Consider the following 16,733-nt stretch of genomic DNA (forward strand, 5'->3'; position numbering starts at 1 on the left):
TGAAGTGCTATCATGATTCTTATTTTGCAGCCAAGGAAACTGAATCACAGATAAGTTGGCCAACTTGGTCAAGGTGGAACCTGTACTTGGAGCCAGGTACTCTGGCTTCAGATTTCAAATTGATAGCTGCTTCATAATACTGCCCCGCATATACAACAGTCTATGTATTTTGGTGAAATTTTAACTATTGTATCTGTAAAATGATAGCTGTAACATTTTTCTATATTTTCCAAAAGACTGGCAAAATACTCAGTGGAGCAGTTGAGTTCCTCCCTAACTGGGCTTGAGGGCTCCCAGAACACTCTCAGGGAGCATGATTCTATCCTTGCCTTCCCTGAGCAGTCTTCTTCCCTTCCTTACTTTAATCTGTTGCCCAACCTTCTGCCATCTATTGGTCCTGGCTGAAGATAGAGATTTATGGGGTGGTTGGCGGGAAAATTTGGCTTATATAAAGTCCATGAAAAGCCCTTCTTTGATAGTTAGGTATAACCTAGAGATTTCTTGGGTCTGAGGTATGGTTACTACTTGAGCAGTAGCCTTCCTAGAGTCTTCTTATCAGTTGTCTCTGCTTAATTTATGTTGCTCTGAATTTAGAAAGCCTGCTTAGGGAAGATGCATACTGAGAGTTACAAAAAGGAAGCTCTATAAACATGAAAGACACCAAAGAACATGAATTTCTCATAAAATCGTATTATTTTTACAATATATTTGTGTTTTAATGTATCTGCCCTCCTGCTATACCGAATGAATGGTCTTTGCTTCTTTCTAAGACCGTACATGCTCTGGTTCATGTCCCTTCTTACCTAGCCAGTGGCAGCATGCTTGTGATTGCTCCCTATCTCTCCTGAAACATCAGTTTGTCCTTTTCTATTGTATCTTTCAAACAATAAAAATAGACATTCTGTAATTTCTGCAATATTAAGAAATAAGTTTCCTTTGACCAACTTCTCTCCTTCTCTAGCTAACTTATCTCCCTATTTCTCTGCTTTCCTTTATAAGCAAGGCTCCTAGGAGTGTCAGTTTTCCTTGTATCTGTGTGCTTTCTACCCTTCTTCTCGTATATTGTCTGCAATCAATTTGTAACAATGACATTGCCCTTTTCAAGGTAACCGTAATTAAGATGTCAAATCCAAAGGTCATCTCTCAGTGTTCATCTTGCTTAATTTATTGGTAGTATTTGACACAGGTGATCAGTCCCTCTCTTTTGACATACTTTCCTAAATAGGCTCTGTGTCATAACTTCTATGAGTCAGCTAGGGCTTCCCTAAGGAAATACCACAGACTAGGGTGGCTTACACTGCAGAAATTTAATTTCTCATAGTTCTGGAGGCTGGAAGTCCAAGATCATGGCCTTGCAGGGTTTGGTTTCTGAAAAGATCTGTTTCTGGCTTGTAGACGTCCACCATCTCTCTGTACTCTGTGTCCTTAGAGAGAGAACGAGAGACAGAGAAAGAGAGACACACACACACAGAGAAAGAGAATCTTCTTATAAACCCATTAATGTTAATGGATTAGGATCCACCCTGAAGACCTCATTTAACATTAATTACTTCCCCAAACCCTATCTCCAAACACAGTCCTTGGGGGATTAAGGCTTCAACATATGAAGGTGGGGGTGGGGGAGGGGGGTGGAGCACAATTCAATCTAAAGCAATGGTCTTGGCAGCTATGTTGAAAATCAATTTGCCATAAGTATGAAGGTTTATTTCTGTGCTCTTAGGAGTTTGTTAATTTCTATAATGAGACAATATGGATTCAATATAAGTGTGGCAGAGCAACTTTGTGACAGCAAAGCTAATGTGAGTGGAAACCACTAAGATTTAAGTGGACACAGCCTGCATAATGACAGCTTTGGTTATTTCTGCCATTGCTCACTCTTAAAAAAGTTTTTTTTGGGGGGGACATAATATATTTTTAAAATTTAAATATAATTGACATACAATATCCTATTAGTTTCAGATGTTCAACATAGTGATTTGATATTTTTATAAATTACGAAATGATCCCCATGATAAGTCTAGTTACCATCTGTCATCACACAAGCTTATTACAATATTATTGATTACACTCCATATGCTGTATTTTGCATTCCCATGACTTATTTCTTTTATAAATAGAAGTTTGTACCTCTTAATCCCCTTCACTTATTTTTGTGCAATCCCCATCTGCTCCAGCAACCAACAGTTTATGTCTGGTATCTATGAATCTGTTTCGGGAAATCCCTGGGTGGCTCAGTGGTTTAGCGCCTGCCTTTGGCCCAGGGCGTGATCCTGGAGACCCGGAATCGAGTCCCACGTCGGGCTCCCGGTGCATGGAGCCTGCTTCTCCTTCTGCCTGTGTCTCTGCCTCTCTCTATCCTCTATGTCTTTCATGAATAAATAAATAAAATCTTAAAAAAATAAAATATGAATCTGTTTCTGTTTAGTTCATTTTGGTTTTTAGATTGCACATATAAGTGAATTCATGTGGCATTTTTCTTTCTCTAACTTATTTCACGTAGCATACGTCCTTCAGTGCTGTTGCAAATCTTTCTTTACATAAATCTCCAGATGTGGAATTGCTAAATTATATGCTAGTTCTACATATATCATCCTTTTAATTTTTGATAGCAAAAAAACAGCCTCTTTGGTTCACAATGGCAAACTGACTGGCTTTTATTTAGGTTTTGCTAGGTTTACTGATTTGATTGTTTAAATTATTTGTTAAAATATAAATGGACTCTGGTTCACAATGACACACTCTGGCTTTTAACAGAGGTCATTATTTACATTTTACTAGATCCACTATTTTGAATGTTTGTCGACATAACTGAATCTACCTTTGACACTTGCAAGAACCAATGACAAAAAGCTTGAACATTTGTTTGGAGATTCTGAGCATATATTTATTTACCTGGGAAAGTTATCTTCCTCCACAGAGCAGTAGTTGTATGAAAGATACACATAAATGATCAAGGAAGAAGGAGCACAGCATGTCAGCCAAATGTTAGCTACTACCCTCAGAGTCAGAGCACTCTCATTATTTTTTGTTAAAGATTTTATTTATTTCTCTCTCTCATGAGAGAGAAAGAGACAGAGAGAGAGAGAGAGAGAGAGGCAGAGACCCAGGCAGAGGGAGAAGCAGGCTCCATGCAGGGAGTTGGACGTGGGACTCGATCCTGGGTCTCCAGGATCAGGCCCTGGGCTGAAGGCGGCGGTAAACCTGCCCCCAGCACCCTCATTATTAAACGAGGTTTTAGAAAAATGGATTGAGGTAGGGAATGGTTTGCTTCTTATAACAGAACTATAGTTTTTATATTCGTATATCAGTAAGAATGAAAGGTTGCTGAAGATTGTCTTGGTTTATATTCCTATAGATGAGTAGGTAGGTAGATAGGTAGGTAGATAACTCTCCCAACAGTGACTGGCATATAGTATTATATAAGTGTTAGTTCTAGTTGTTTTCTTTGATAAAATTCTTCTTGTTATTGTCTTCTCATTAATTCAGGTCATTTGATGCCATGATCACATTAGCACATTTTTAGCATAAAAAATAAAATTAGGTTTTAAAATTGCACTTTTTGTTGAGTTTTCAAAGGTATTGCTTTATGACAGACATTTGGCCACAAAGGCCTTAATTCTGGCATGATACAATGAAATCCTAATTTGCTCATTATTTTGGAAAGGCTCAAAGACTGCAGGATATTCAGAGAAAACCTTTAAATCTTTGATTAGCTGTTTAGCAAGTCTGGTTATAAAGAAGAAAAGAGCGATAGAATTCAGATCGCAGTTTCTTCTAAGGGAAGTACAAAAAAATCTATTCTGAATAAATATTTTAAAGACAGGCTATTATTGGGCTAAAGCCAGAAAATCATTTCAATGCTGAGCTTTTCTGTTTTCTTTTTCTCTGTTTTTCAATTGTGAGACTAGAACTTGCTACTTTGTTCTTTCCAAACTTCTCAATCCAGTTATACCTATAAGCAATCCTAGTCATGTGCTGCCATATTCTAATCAAAATATTTTATCCTTGTTCCTGCTTTCCCTCCAGAGCACTGTATGAAATTTAGGCCTTAACATTTTGCACAGAAAAACAGATTTTCTCCATTAGAAAAAAATCATTATATATGTAACATTTTAATATTTATGATATCACAGCATAATATATCATTATGTATTTAATATTTTATTAAACCTGTTTTCAATTTAAGTGAATCTTAAGGAATCTACACAGATGGTGGTAAAATGTTAGTGATTTGATCGACTTGGTTAGCCTGAAGATTAGTCTATTTGCTAATATTTGTCTTTATAAATATTTGATGATGGTGGTGTTAGAAATCACATGAGTGTTGTATAATTTATAAGAGTAATATTTTAAAATCATGTATCACTTTTTTTTGCTCTGGATAAGGGAGTCTAATCTGTTTTAGTCCTTAGTATCCTAAGTATTCGAGCAGTTTCCTGATAAAGCAGGCACTCTCATGAGAAATGGAAAGCCTGGTGACGGGCAAGCACTATTTTTATTTTACTTTATTATTATTATTTTTTTATTTATGATAGTTACACACACACACACACACAGAGAGAGAGAGAGAGAGAGAGGCAGAGACACAGGCAGAGGGAGAAGCAGGCTCCATGCACCGGGAGCCCGATGTGGGATTCGATCCTGGGTCTCCAGGATCGCGCCCTGGGCCAAAGGCAGGCGCCAAACCGCTGCGCCACCCAGGGATCCCGACGGGCAAGCACTATAAGTAGTACCTTGTCACTCTGACACCAAATTCTATTATGTATTCTCCAAATTCTATTACCATTTTGTACAGTGCTTTTTCAAGTACCTTCAGTAACTTTTCAAGTTTCTATGTATTATATTTTATTATTTTTATATCTTCCAGGACTTAGGAATAAATCTAGGCCATGGTGGATAACTTTTCATAATACTTATTTCAAAATTTAAATTATTTAAAGCTCATGTTAATCATTCATTACTTAACATTTAAATTTTTGATTATTTAAAAAGCTTTATTAATAAGATATATACAATAATGGATGATGGGTAATGATCATCACTAATCATAAAATAATTGTTTTATCTTGACTGCTTGATTTTAGATTCACTTTTAAAATAATTTTCAGACTGGGAACCTCTGAGCTCTTGCCTATGTCACATTTAATAATGTTGAGTCCACTTTGAGAAAAGGAGGGCATAGGTGGCATAGATATATCAGAAAGACATGGTAAAGTAGAACAGGCTTCCAATCACCACCTTTTCATTGATGTCTTTATTTTTAATGCTGACAATCACCTTTGTGTTAGTTTATTTATGGTATGAAAGTTTGTTTTAGAAAATATTACTTCTTTTTTTTTTAAGATTTTGTTTATTTATTCATGAAAGACATAGAGGCAGAGACATAGGTAGAGAGAGAAGCAGGTTCCATGCGGGGAGCCCAATGTGAGACTTGATCCAGTGACCCCAGGATCACGCCCTAAGCCAAGGGCAGGCGCTCAACCGCTGAGCCACCCAGGCATCCCTAGAAGATATTTTCTACTCAGTGGACTGAAAACAAAAGTAAATATTTTCTACAGTGAAACATAAAATGATTACAGTAAGAGTGCCATTATTAGAAATAATGTGAAAAAGCTAAATTCAAACATAGTATTACTAAAATAGTTTTGGTAATAAATACTTCTCTCATGGCCAAAGTGGGGGGAAGAAACACCTGACTATTTTCTCCTTACCTTTGAGATAGATTCATTTCTGCTTTCATGGCCTAGGTCCCAGGCACTTGCTTCAGAGAGATAAATCCCACACCCAGTCACAGGGGAATGGGCAACCTCTGCTGATCCAAATGGTCTGCACTTCCTTCACTGGGAGTGGGCTGTATTTGGAATCACTTTTGGTTTACTTTATGCTTCTGGGGCTGATAAGATTCTAGCAAGGAAAAAGGAGGCTATTTACATATGTGGATTTCCCTTCTGTAAAGTGTTAAATCTATAAGCATCTTTTATCGCATCCTTTTCTCAAAATGACCAAAGAGTAAAAAATAAACAAACAAGCAAAAAATGAACAGTTTAAGAGAGGAAAAAACACAACGAAAGGGTGTGACTGTGTGTTATCTATTCTTACAAGGGCACTGAGGGAGCTTGGGTGTGCAGAGGGTTCTGTGCTGGGTGCTGTGGCCCACCCTTAGGAAAGAAGGAAAGCCCTCTGGCACCTTCCACAAAGTGAGGAGATAAGGTATATGCAACTGTAGTGGTTGAAACATTGGCAGAGAATGTGTGATTAAATGCTAGGTGCCAAATGAACCCTCGCATGTGCATGCAAGCATATACTTTAAGAGGGAGAGGGAAGCAGCCCGGAGTCACAATGAAAAGAGCAAACACTAGATGGTTACCATGAACTCTTCTAAATGCTTTGCATATATGATTAGTTTAATCTTTTCAATAGTCTTCTGAGGTCCTATTGTGATCCCAGGATATAGGAAGCACAAAAGGTGAGGTAACACAGGCCAGCTCCATGTTAGAGACCATGTTATGCCCAGAGTGGGTTGTTCTACCTCTTCTCTGTGCTGTGGAGTGACTTCCCCCAGGAGTGGGAAAGAGGAAGGGAGCCTCTCTGTCTCAGAGGATATAGCTAGAGAGAAGACAAGGAAGCCCCTTTTAGTAGTAAGAGTTGAAGTTTCAATCCAGGAAGCACAGGAAGTCTTGTATTTCTTATTACAGAAAGATTACAGGTTTAGTATTGAGAAGAGGTTTGCATAGGCACATGGAGTGAGGCAGGGGGGCAAACCCCCTTGTCTTCCTGCTCAGAGGTGGGATGCTGAAGCACCCTACGTGGTTATCCCTCACTTTCTGTTTGGTGCCTGGGAAGAAGGGGGCAGGGCATAACGGACATTTGAACTGCAGGAGGCAAGAGGCAGGTGAGCCTAGCTTCTTTCCCTCCAGAGGTCTGAGACTTGATTTTCTCTTTATCTGTTATTAGAAATATGTCTGTACACCCAACTTATTTTGCAGAAGAAATTGAAGCCCAGATGGGCTGTATGTATTAGCCACTTAGTTCTGGAGCCAGGGCTAAAATCTGATTGCCTTAAGTCTTCATTGCAAGGTGTTTCTACTGCTACCTGTGCATCTTACCATTAATGGCTATTATGCAAATTAACTGCCCCGTGTTCATTTTTTATTAGTCTTTTCCTTCTTGAGAGTTCATATGTCATAATAATAATGTAAGACTTTATTCTAGCTGATTTCTAATGTTAATACAAATTATTTAACAAACGGGTTGTTATTGCTACATTGTCAGGCATTTATGTAATCTCAAATTATATAAAATATTTCTCTGTACTAGTTTTCTATTATAGCATGGCAAATTACCACAAACTACCTGGCTTAAAGCAATGCCCACTGTTGAACACATTGTTCTGTGGCCAGAGGTCTGGCAGGTTTTGCTGTCAGCCAGGTATCAATGGCTGGGCTGTCCTCTGGAAGCCCCAGAGAAGCACCTGCTCCCAGGCTCATTCAGTTTGTCCCAGGATTCAGATACAGGTAGTTGTAGGACTGAGGTACTTGCTTTCTTACTGGCTGTTAGTTGGGAGTCATTCTCCACTACTAGAGACCCATCTCTGGTAGCAGGTGGCCCCCCTCCATCTTCACAGCCAACAATGGCCCACCAAATACTTCTATGCTTTGAGTCTCTCTGACTCCCCCTTCTGCTGGAAGTAGGAAGTAGAGAAAATTCTACTTTTAAAGAGCTAAGGAGGAGATTAGAATCCAAGCTGGAGGAGCAGTAAGAGACCTTCGTTTTGTCTGGTCCCAGGAATTCAGCTAGATAGCTATTAAATCATTCTGAACACCTGAGAACTCAACTGGATATCTAAGAAAAGAATAGCTGCAACTCTCCAAACAGAAAAGTGACCACTTTATGCAAGTTAGGAGGTGCAGAGAAGTGAATCTGAGGGATATATGGGAAGATAAACTATGGGTGGTGGAGGGGGAGTGATATAGCAGCGGAGCACAAAATCCAAAGTTTTAGAAATCTGCTCCGGTGATGGAAGTCCCTGCCTGAAAGGTGCTCAGGTGGTAACGTGGGGCAGAATCCTAGATGGGACAGTGTGGACTCAAGATCCTTAGGGTCACAGGAAGGCCAGGGGTGCCTGAATGTGGCAGAGTTCCCAGGCATCAGAGCAGGGAAGCCAGCTGTAATCAGGGAGCCCAAGAGTGGGCTTTCAGCTCAGGATTGCCATAAACTGTGAACCCGGGCACAGTAGGTGACTCCTTTCCATGCAGGCCCAACAATTGGCAGAACCAGGGAGATCTTCCTTCCTCCCACAGGAAGCACACTGCAGGAGTCTGCAGGGTTTGGGGTCATGTCAAAACAGGGTCGCGTAAAAGAGATAGAAATGCTCAGTCACAGGGTGCGTGAGCGCAGTGTGGACCGAGAACAGGGAGACAGGAGTGATTGACTGCTTTTTCCTGAGGGCACACTGTGGAGTGGAGTCCTGAGCTTTCAGCTCCCAGGTGGAGATTGGAAGGCTGTCATCTACACTCTGGTCTTCTAAAGCTCCATGGAAAGCCTTCTGGAAACAGAAGCCACATAGAGCAATCTAGACAAGATTACTTAGCTTGGCCCCCTGGCAAGGATAGTGCAATTCCACCTGAGGCAAAGACACGAGAATCAATGCAACAGGCCCCTCCTCCAGAAGATTAGCAATAAATATCTAGCCAAGACCAAGGTTATCAGTCATTGAGAGCTGTAAAACTACAGTGCAAGGGGAAGGTAGCATATAGAATTCATGTTTTTTCCCCCGTGATTCTTTAGTCTTTAAACTTTTATTTTTTTCTCTTTCTTTTTTCAACCAAATTCTTACTTTATCAACTCTTTTTTTAATTTTCATTTTTAAGGTTACATTCTATCTTTTCATTGAGTTTATATATATATATATATTTTTTTTTTCTTTCTTTCTTTACAATTTTGGGATGCACTTTCTTCTAACAGACCAAATTACACCTGGAATCTGGTATATGGCTCTGTTCTCTTCATCTGTCTGATCATATTTGCATTTTTTCTTTTCCTTTTTCATCTTTTTCTATTCTTTGTTTTCTTTTTACTGTTTTATTAAAATCTTTATAAAGTTTCATCTTTACACTTAATTATATCCTTTCAAGGAATGTAATTTTATTTTTTATATACATGGTTTTATTTCTTTACAATTCTGAGATGTACTTTCTTCTAACAAACCGACCAAAACAAACAAACAAAAAAACAAAACAAAACCAAAAGCAAACCGACCAAAATACACTCAGGATACAGTGTATTGCTTTGTTCTGTTCTGCTTACATTCATTTTTATCTTTTGTTTTTTATTAGTCTTTTAATTTACATTTTTACAGTTATATTCTATCCTTTCACTGTATTTAATTTTTTCTGTACATATATAAGTTTTGCTTTTGTTACAATTTTGGGATCTAGTTTTCTAACAATGTGACCAAAATACACACAGGATCCAGAGTATTGTTCTATTCTGTTGACCTGTCTGATTATAATCTCTCTTTTTAAGTTTTTTTTTTTTCAGTTTTGAGTCTCTTCTGATTTGTTTTATGTATATTTCTCTGGGGTGATTGTTGCCATTTTTGTGTTTTGTTCTCTTGTTCACCTATTCTTCCCTGAACAGAGTTAGGCAAGATGGAAAAATCACCACAAAAAAGATAACAAGAGACAATACTGGCTGTATGGGACCTAATCAGTATGTACATAAATAAAATATTGGAACTAGAGTTTAGAATAACTGTTATAAAGATACTAGCTGTGCTTGAAAAAAGCATAGAAGACACTATAGGTTCCCTTCTTTGAGAAATAAAAGAGCTAAAATCTAATCAAGTTGAAATAGAAAAGGCTATTAATGAGATGCAATAAAAAATGGAGGCTCTTACTGCTAGGATAAATGAGGCAGAAAAGGGAATTAGTGATATAGAAGACAAAATGATGGAGAATGAAAAAGCTGAGAAAAAGAGAGATAAACAACTACTGGATCATAAGGGAGGAATTTAAGAGATTACCATAAAGCAAAACAATATTAGAATAATTGGTATCCCAGAAGAAAAGAAAAGAGAGGGGGGCAGAAGGTATATTGGAGCAATTTAGAGTGGAACTTCCCTAATCTGGAATTTAGAGTGGAACTTCCCTAATCTGGAGAAGGAAACAGGCATCCAAGTCGAGGAGGCACAGAGAACCTCCTCAAAATCAATAAAAATGGGTAAACACCTGACATATAATAATGAAACTTGCAAATATCAGAGACAAAGAGAAAATCCTAAAAGCAGCTCAGGACAAGAAGTCCATAATCTACAAAGGTAGAAATATTAGACTGGCAGCCACAGAGACTTGGCAGGCCAGAAAGGACTGGCATGATGTATTCAAGGTGCATAATGAGAAAAATATGCAACCAAGAATACTTTATCCAGCTAAGATGTCATTCAAAATAGTAGGAAAGACAGAGCTTCTAGGACAAACAGAAACTAGAATTTGCGATCACCAAACCAGCCTTACAAGAAATATTATTGAAAGGGATCCTATAAGCAAAGAGAGATCCCCAAAATAACATAGACTGGAAAGGAACAGAGACAATATACAGAAACAAAGACTTTACAGGTAATACAGTTGCACTAAAGTCACATTTTCAGTAGTTAATCTGATCGTAAAGGGGCTAACTGCTACATTCAAAAGACATAGGATATCAGATCTGACTAAAAAAAAAAAAAGCAAGACCTATCAATATGCTGTTTGCAAGAGACTCATTGTAGACCCAAAGACCTCCAGATTTAAACTGACAGAATGGAAACCATTTATGTGCAACTGGACATCAAAAGAAAGCTGGCATGGCAATCCTTATATCAGATAAATTAGATTTAAAACCAAACACAGTACTAAGAGATGAGAAAGGACACTATATTATAATCAAAAGGTCTATCCAACAAGAAGATCTAACAATTGTAAATATTTATGCCCCTAACATGAGAGTGGCTAAGTATATAAGCAGTTAATAACAAAATTAAAGAAATACATCAATAGTAATAATAATAGGGATCCCTGGGTGGCACAGCGGTTTGGCGCCTGCCTTTGGCCCAGGGCGCGATCCTGGAGACCCGGGATCGAATCCCACATCGGGCTCCCGGTGCATGGAGCCTGCTTCTCCCTCTGACTATGTCTCTGCCTCTCTCTCTCTCTCTCTCTCTCTCTCTCTCTGTGACTATCATAAAATAAAAAAAAATAAAAAAAATAATAATACAATAATAGTAGAAGATTTTAACAGCCCACTCACTGCAATGGACAGATGATAAACAGAAGATTGACAAGTAAACAAGGGTTTTGAATGACACTGGACCAGATTGACTTCACAGATCTTTTCAGAACATTCCATCCTAAAGAAATGGAATACACATTCTTCTTGAGTGCACGTGGAACATTCGCCAGAATAGATTGCATGCTGGGTCACAAATCAGGTCTCAACCAGTACCAAAAGATTTGGATCATTCCCTACATATTTTCAGCCTGCAGTGCTTCAAAACTGGAATTCAATTACAAGAGGAAATTTGGAAAGAACTCAAATACATGGAGGTCAAAGAGCATCCTACTAAAGAATGAATGGGTCAACCAGGAAATTAAAGAAAAAATTTTAAAAATTCATGGAAACAAATGAAAATGAAACACAACTGTTCAAAACTTTTGGGATGCAGCAAAGGTGGTCCTAAATGTGAAGTATATAGCAATACAAGACTTCCTCAGGAAATAAGAAAAGTCTCAAATACACAATCTAATCTTACAACTCAGGAACTGGAGAAAGACAACAAATAAAGCCTAAATCCAGCAGGAGAAGAGAAATAATAAAGATTAGAGAAGAAATCAATGAAATAGGGGCCAAAAGAAGAGAACAGATCAGTGAATCTAAGAGCTGGATCTTTGAAAGAATTAATAAGATCAATAAATCCCTGGCCAAACTTATCAAACAGAAAACAGAATGGTCCCAAATAAATAAAATCATGAATGAAAGAGGAAAGATCACAAATAACACTGAAGAAATATAATTATAAGAACATATTATGAGCAACTATATGCCAACAAATTAAGTAATCTGGAAGAAATGGATGTATTCCTGGAGACATATAAACTACCAAAACTAAAACAGGAAGAAATAGAAGTCCTGAACAGACCCATAACCAGCAAGGATATTAAAGCAGGAGTCAAAAATCTTTGAACAAACAAGAGTCGAAGGCTCTCCAGGGGAATTCTACCAAATATTTAAAGAAGAATTAATACCCATTCTTCTGAAGCTGTTTCAAAAAATAGAAATGGAAGGAAAACTTCCAAAATCTTTCTATGAGGCCAGCATTACCTTGATCCTAAAACCAAACAAAGACACCACCAAAAGGTGAATTACAGACCAATATTACTAATGAGCATGGATGCAAAAATCTCACCAAAATACTAGCCAATAGGATCCAACAGTACATTAAAAGGATTATTCACCGTGATCAAGTGGAATTTATTCCTGGGCTGCAGGAGTGGTTCAACAGCCTCAAATTAATCAAGATGTTATGCTACTTTAATAAAAGAAAGGACAAGAACCATATGATCCTCTCAGTAGTTGCAGAAAAAGTGTTCGACAAAATACAGCATCCATTCTTGATTAAAACTCTTCACAGTGTAGAGATAGAGGGAACATACCTTTTTTTTTTTTTTTAGAGGGAACATACCTTAATATCATAAAAGCCATATAAGAAAAGCCACAGTGAATATTATTCTCAATGGGGAAAAACTAAGAGCTTTTCCCCTAAGGTCAGGGACATGGCAAGGATGTCCGCTCTCACCAATGCTGTTCAACATAGTACTGGAAGTCCTAGCCTCAGCAATCAAACAACATAAAGAAATAAAATGCATCCAAATTGGCAAAGAAGCCAAACTCTGACTCTGCAGATGGCAGGATATGCTATATGGAAAACACAAAAGTCTCCACTGCAAAATGGCTAGGACTCATACAGGAATCCAGCAAAATAGGATATAAAATCAATGCACAGAAATTAATTGCATTTCTATAAACTAACAATGAGACTGAAGAAACAGAAATTAAGGAGTTGATCCCGTTACAATTGCACTAAAACCCGTAAGATACCTAGGAATAAACCTAACCAAAGAGGCAAAGGATCTATACTCAGAAAACTGTAGAACACTCATGAAAGAAATTGAGGAAGACACAAAGAAATGGAAAAATGTTCCATGCTCATGGATTGAAAGAACAAATAATTGTTAAAGTATCTATGCTACTAGAGCAATCTATCCATTCAATGCAACCTCTATCCAAATTCCATCAACATATTTCACAGAGTTGGAACAAATAATCCTAAAATATATGGAACTAGAAAAGACCCCAAATAGCAAGGAATGTTGAAAAAGAAAACCAAAGCTGGGGGCATCACAATGCCTAACTTCAAGCTGTATTATAAAGCTGTAATCATCAGGAGAGTACAGTACTGTTACAAAAACAAACAAGTAGATCAATGGAACAGAATAGAGAACCCAGAAATGGACCCTCAACCCTATGGTCAACTAATCTTTGACAAAGCAGGGAAGACTATCCACTGGAAAAAAGACAGTCTTTTCAATAAATAGTATTGGGAAAGTTGGACAGCCTCATGTGAAAGAATGTAACTTGACCATTTCTTCACACCATGCACAAAAATAGACTCAAAATGGATGAAATACCTAAATGCAAGATGGGAATCCATGAAAATCCAAGACAGCACAAACAACAACCTTCGTAACTTTGGCCTCAACCTCTTCTTAGACACATTGCCAAAGGCAAGGGAAACAAAGGCAAGAATGAACTATTGGGACTTCATCAGGATAGAAAGCTCTTGCCTAGCAAAGGAAACAGTCAACAAAATCAAAAGATGACCTGCAGAATGGGAGAAGATATTTACAAATGGCATATCAGATAAAGGGCTAGTATCCAAGATCTATAAAGAACTTATAAAAGTCAATACTCAAAGAACAAATAATCCAATCAAGAAATGGGCAGGAAAAAAAAAAAGAAATGGGCAGAAAACATGAACAGACATTTCACCAAAGAAGATACACAAAGGCGGGGTGCCTGGGTGGCACAGTGGTTGAGCATCTTCCTTTGGCTCACGTCATGATCCCAGAGTTCTGGGATCGAATCCCACATCAGGATCCCTGCAGGGGGCCTGCTTCTCCCTCTGCCTGTGTCTCTGCCTCTCTCTCTGTGTCTCTCATGAATAAATAAATAAAATCTTAAAAAAAAAAGATACACAGATGTTCCACATCACTTGCCTTCAGGATAATACAAATCAAAACCATGATGAGATACCACCTCACACCAGTCAGAATGGCTAAAAGTAACAAGTCAGGAAACAACAAATATTAGAGAGGATGTGGAGAAAGGGGAACCCTCTTATGCTCTTGGTGGGAATGCAAGCTGATGCAGCCACTCAGAAAAACAGTATCGAGGTTCCTCAAAAAGTTGAAAAAAGAGCTACCCTACCACCTGAAGTACCCCTACTGGGTATTTACTCCAAAGATACAAATGATGATTTGAAGGGACACTTGCACCCCAATGTTTATAGCAGCAATGTCTACAATAACCAAACTATGGAAAGAGCCCAAAAGTCCATCAACAGATGAGTGGATAAAAAAGATATGGTCTATAGATACAAGAGACTACTACTCAGCCATCAAAAAAATAATGAAATCTTGCCCTTTGAAATGATGTGGATGGAACTAGAAGGTATTATGCTAAGTGAAATAAGTCAGTCAGAGAAAGACAATTATCATATGATCTTACTTATATGTGGAGTTTAAGAAACAAAGCAGAGGATCATGGAGGAAGGGAGGAAAAATAAAACAAGACAAAGTCAAAGAGGGAGACAAACCATAAGAGACTCTTTTTTTTTTTTTAAATCAACACTAAGATGACCATGTATTTTAATACAATTCAGTTTTTAAGTGATGTCAGGTGTCAACTGCTTTGGTGGCCTCTATGACATATGATAAAACAGGATAGACCACCCACCTTAGGATGTTCATCTAACTTTTACTACTCCAAAGGTGGAGTAGGTTGAACAGCACAACTCTATATTCTTAAAATTCATTGGTATGATGAATGAAAGTCAACAAGACTTAACAACAGATAATCAATTTATTAAAAAGGTTGATTGAAAAAAATAATAATAAAATAAAAAAATTAAAAAAAAAGGGGGGGGGGTTGATTGAAGCATCTGTGATGGTGACTTCAACCTCAACTCCAGGCTCAATACTGATGCAAGTACTCTGTTTAACAATCTCAGAAGGACTGTGCAGATTAATGAGTCCCTTGTGGATCCTCATCCGAAAATGATCCCAAATCTCAGAACCTTCACCACAAGGAGTCTTTCTCCTAATGATTCTCAGAGGCTTGGTAGGCCTCCGCACTGGTCCTTTCACTTTGAGATTCTTTTCCTTCGCAACTCTGATCAAGTCAGCACATACCTTTTCCGAAGATTTTATGTTGCGGAATCGCCACCTCCGGTTCCATGGGTGTCTTCCCAGTGTCTTTAAATGCCATGGCTTCAGTACGGCTTCCTGACCGAGGCTCCTTAGCGAGAGCGGACAGCAGTGAGTCCAGAGCAGGAGCAGGGAGTCCTAGGCTCCGGCTCTGGCTGCCACCACACCTTCCTCAAAGAGCCATAAGAGACTCTTAATCACAGGAAACAAACTGAGGGTCCCTGGAGGGGAGGGGTGGGTGGATTGGAGTAACTGGGTAATGGGCATTAGGGAGGGCACCTGAGGTAATGAGCACTCGGAGTTATATAAGATTGATGAATTACTGACCTATACCTCTGAAATCAATAATACATTATTAATTGAATTTAAATTTATAAAAGTGCCCATGTGATTCCATCAGGCCTGCCCAGACAATCTCACTTTGATTAATTCTGAGTAAACTGATTAATAACTTTAACTCCATCTGAAAAATTCCTTTTTCATTTGTAAGATGATACAATCATAGGCATGATATATCATCATATTCCAAGTCTCATCCCTGGAGAATAGATCCAGGGACATTTTTTTTTTAAGATTTTCTTTATTTACTCATGAGACACACACACACATACCGAGGTATAGACACAGGCAAAGGGAGAAGCAGACTCCATGCAGGAAGCCCGATATGGGACTCAACCCCAGGACCCTGGGATCACGCCCTGAGCCAAGGGCAGATTCTCAACCACTGAGCCACCCAGGTGTCCCAGTGGGGTGACATATTATAATTCTGTCCATCATGCCCTCCCAAGTCTGTATTTCTGCTGTACTATATCATTCATCTGGTATATATTCAAATATATATACACCTATGTATATGGTCTTAAAATATCATATTAGCACATCATATGTTTCTCAATAAGATTTTATATGAATATATAATAGGAAGTTAATAAACTACTTTTAAATGCTCAGTGGTTTTAGGATACCAACTGATATTATTGTTCCATTTATCTTATACAGAATGCATGCTTGTATGTTACAATAAAGCGATCTAAAATGTATAGATTAGTAGCAACTTTATGATGTGTGGAAATCTGTAATATATACTCATACATGGAAACAGAAAATTTGAGAGTAATGTTTATAAAATCCATTTGAATACAGATATACTTGATATATGTTCCTACTAAATTTTTTAAAGGAGAAATTAGTGAGATAGAAAAATATTTTTAT

The 16,733-nt window shown here is 38.0% G+C and overlaps 1 protein-coding gene and 1 pseudogene across 1 annotated transcript in view; one reads left to right on the top strand and one right to left on the bottom strand.

The window, feature by feature from the left end:
- Positions 1–16,733, top strand: part of PXDNL (peroxidasin like) — a 428,332-nt gene that overhangs the window by 171,022 nt on the left and 240,577 nt on the right.
- On the bottom strand, positions 8,339–15,582 carry LOC129505213 (40S ribosomal protein S20-like; annotated as a pseudogene).

Source organism: Nyctereutes procyonoides, unplaced genomic scaffold (assembly GCF_905146905.1).
Source record: "Nyctereutes procyonoides isolate TBG_1078 unplaced genomic scaffold, NYPRO_anot_genome, whole genome shotgun sequence".
Lineage (NCBI taxonomy): Eukaryota > Metazoa > Chordata > Mammalia > Carnivora > Canidae > Nyctereutes > Nyctereutes procyonoides.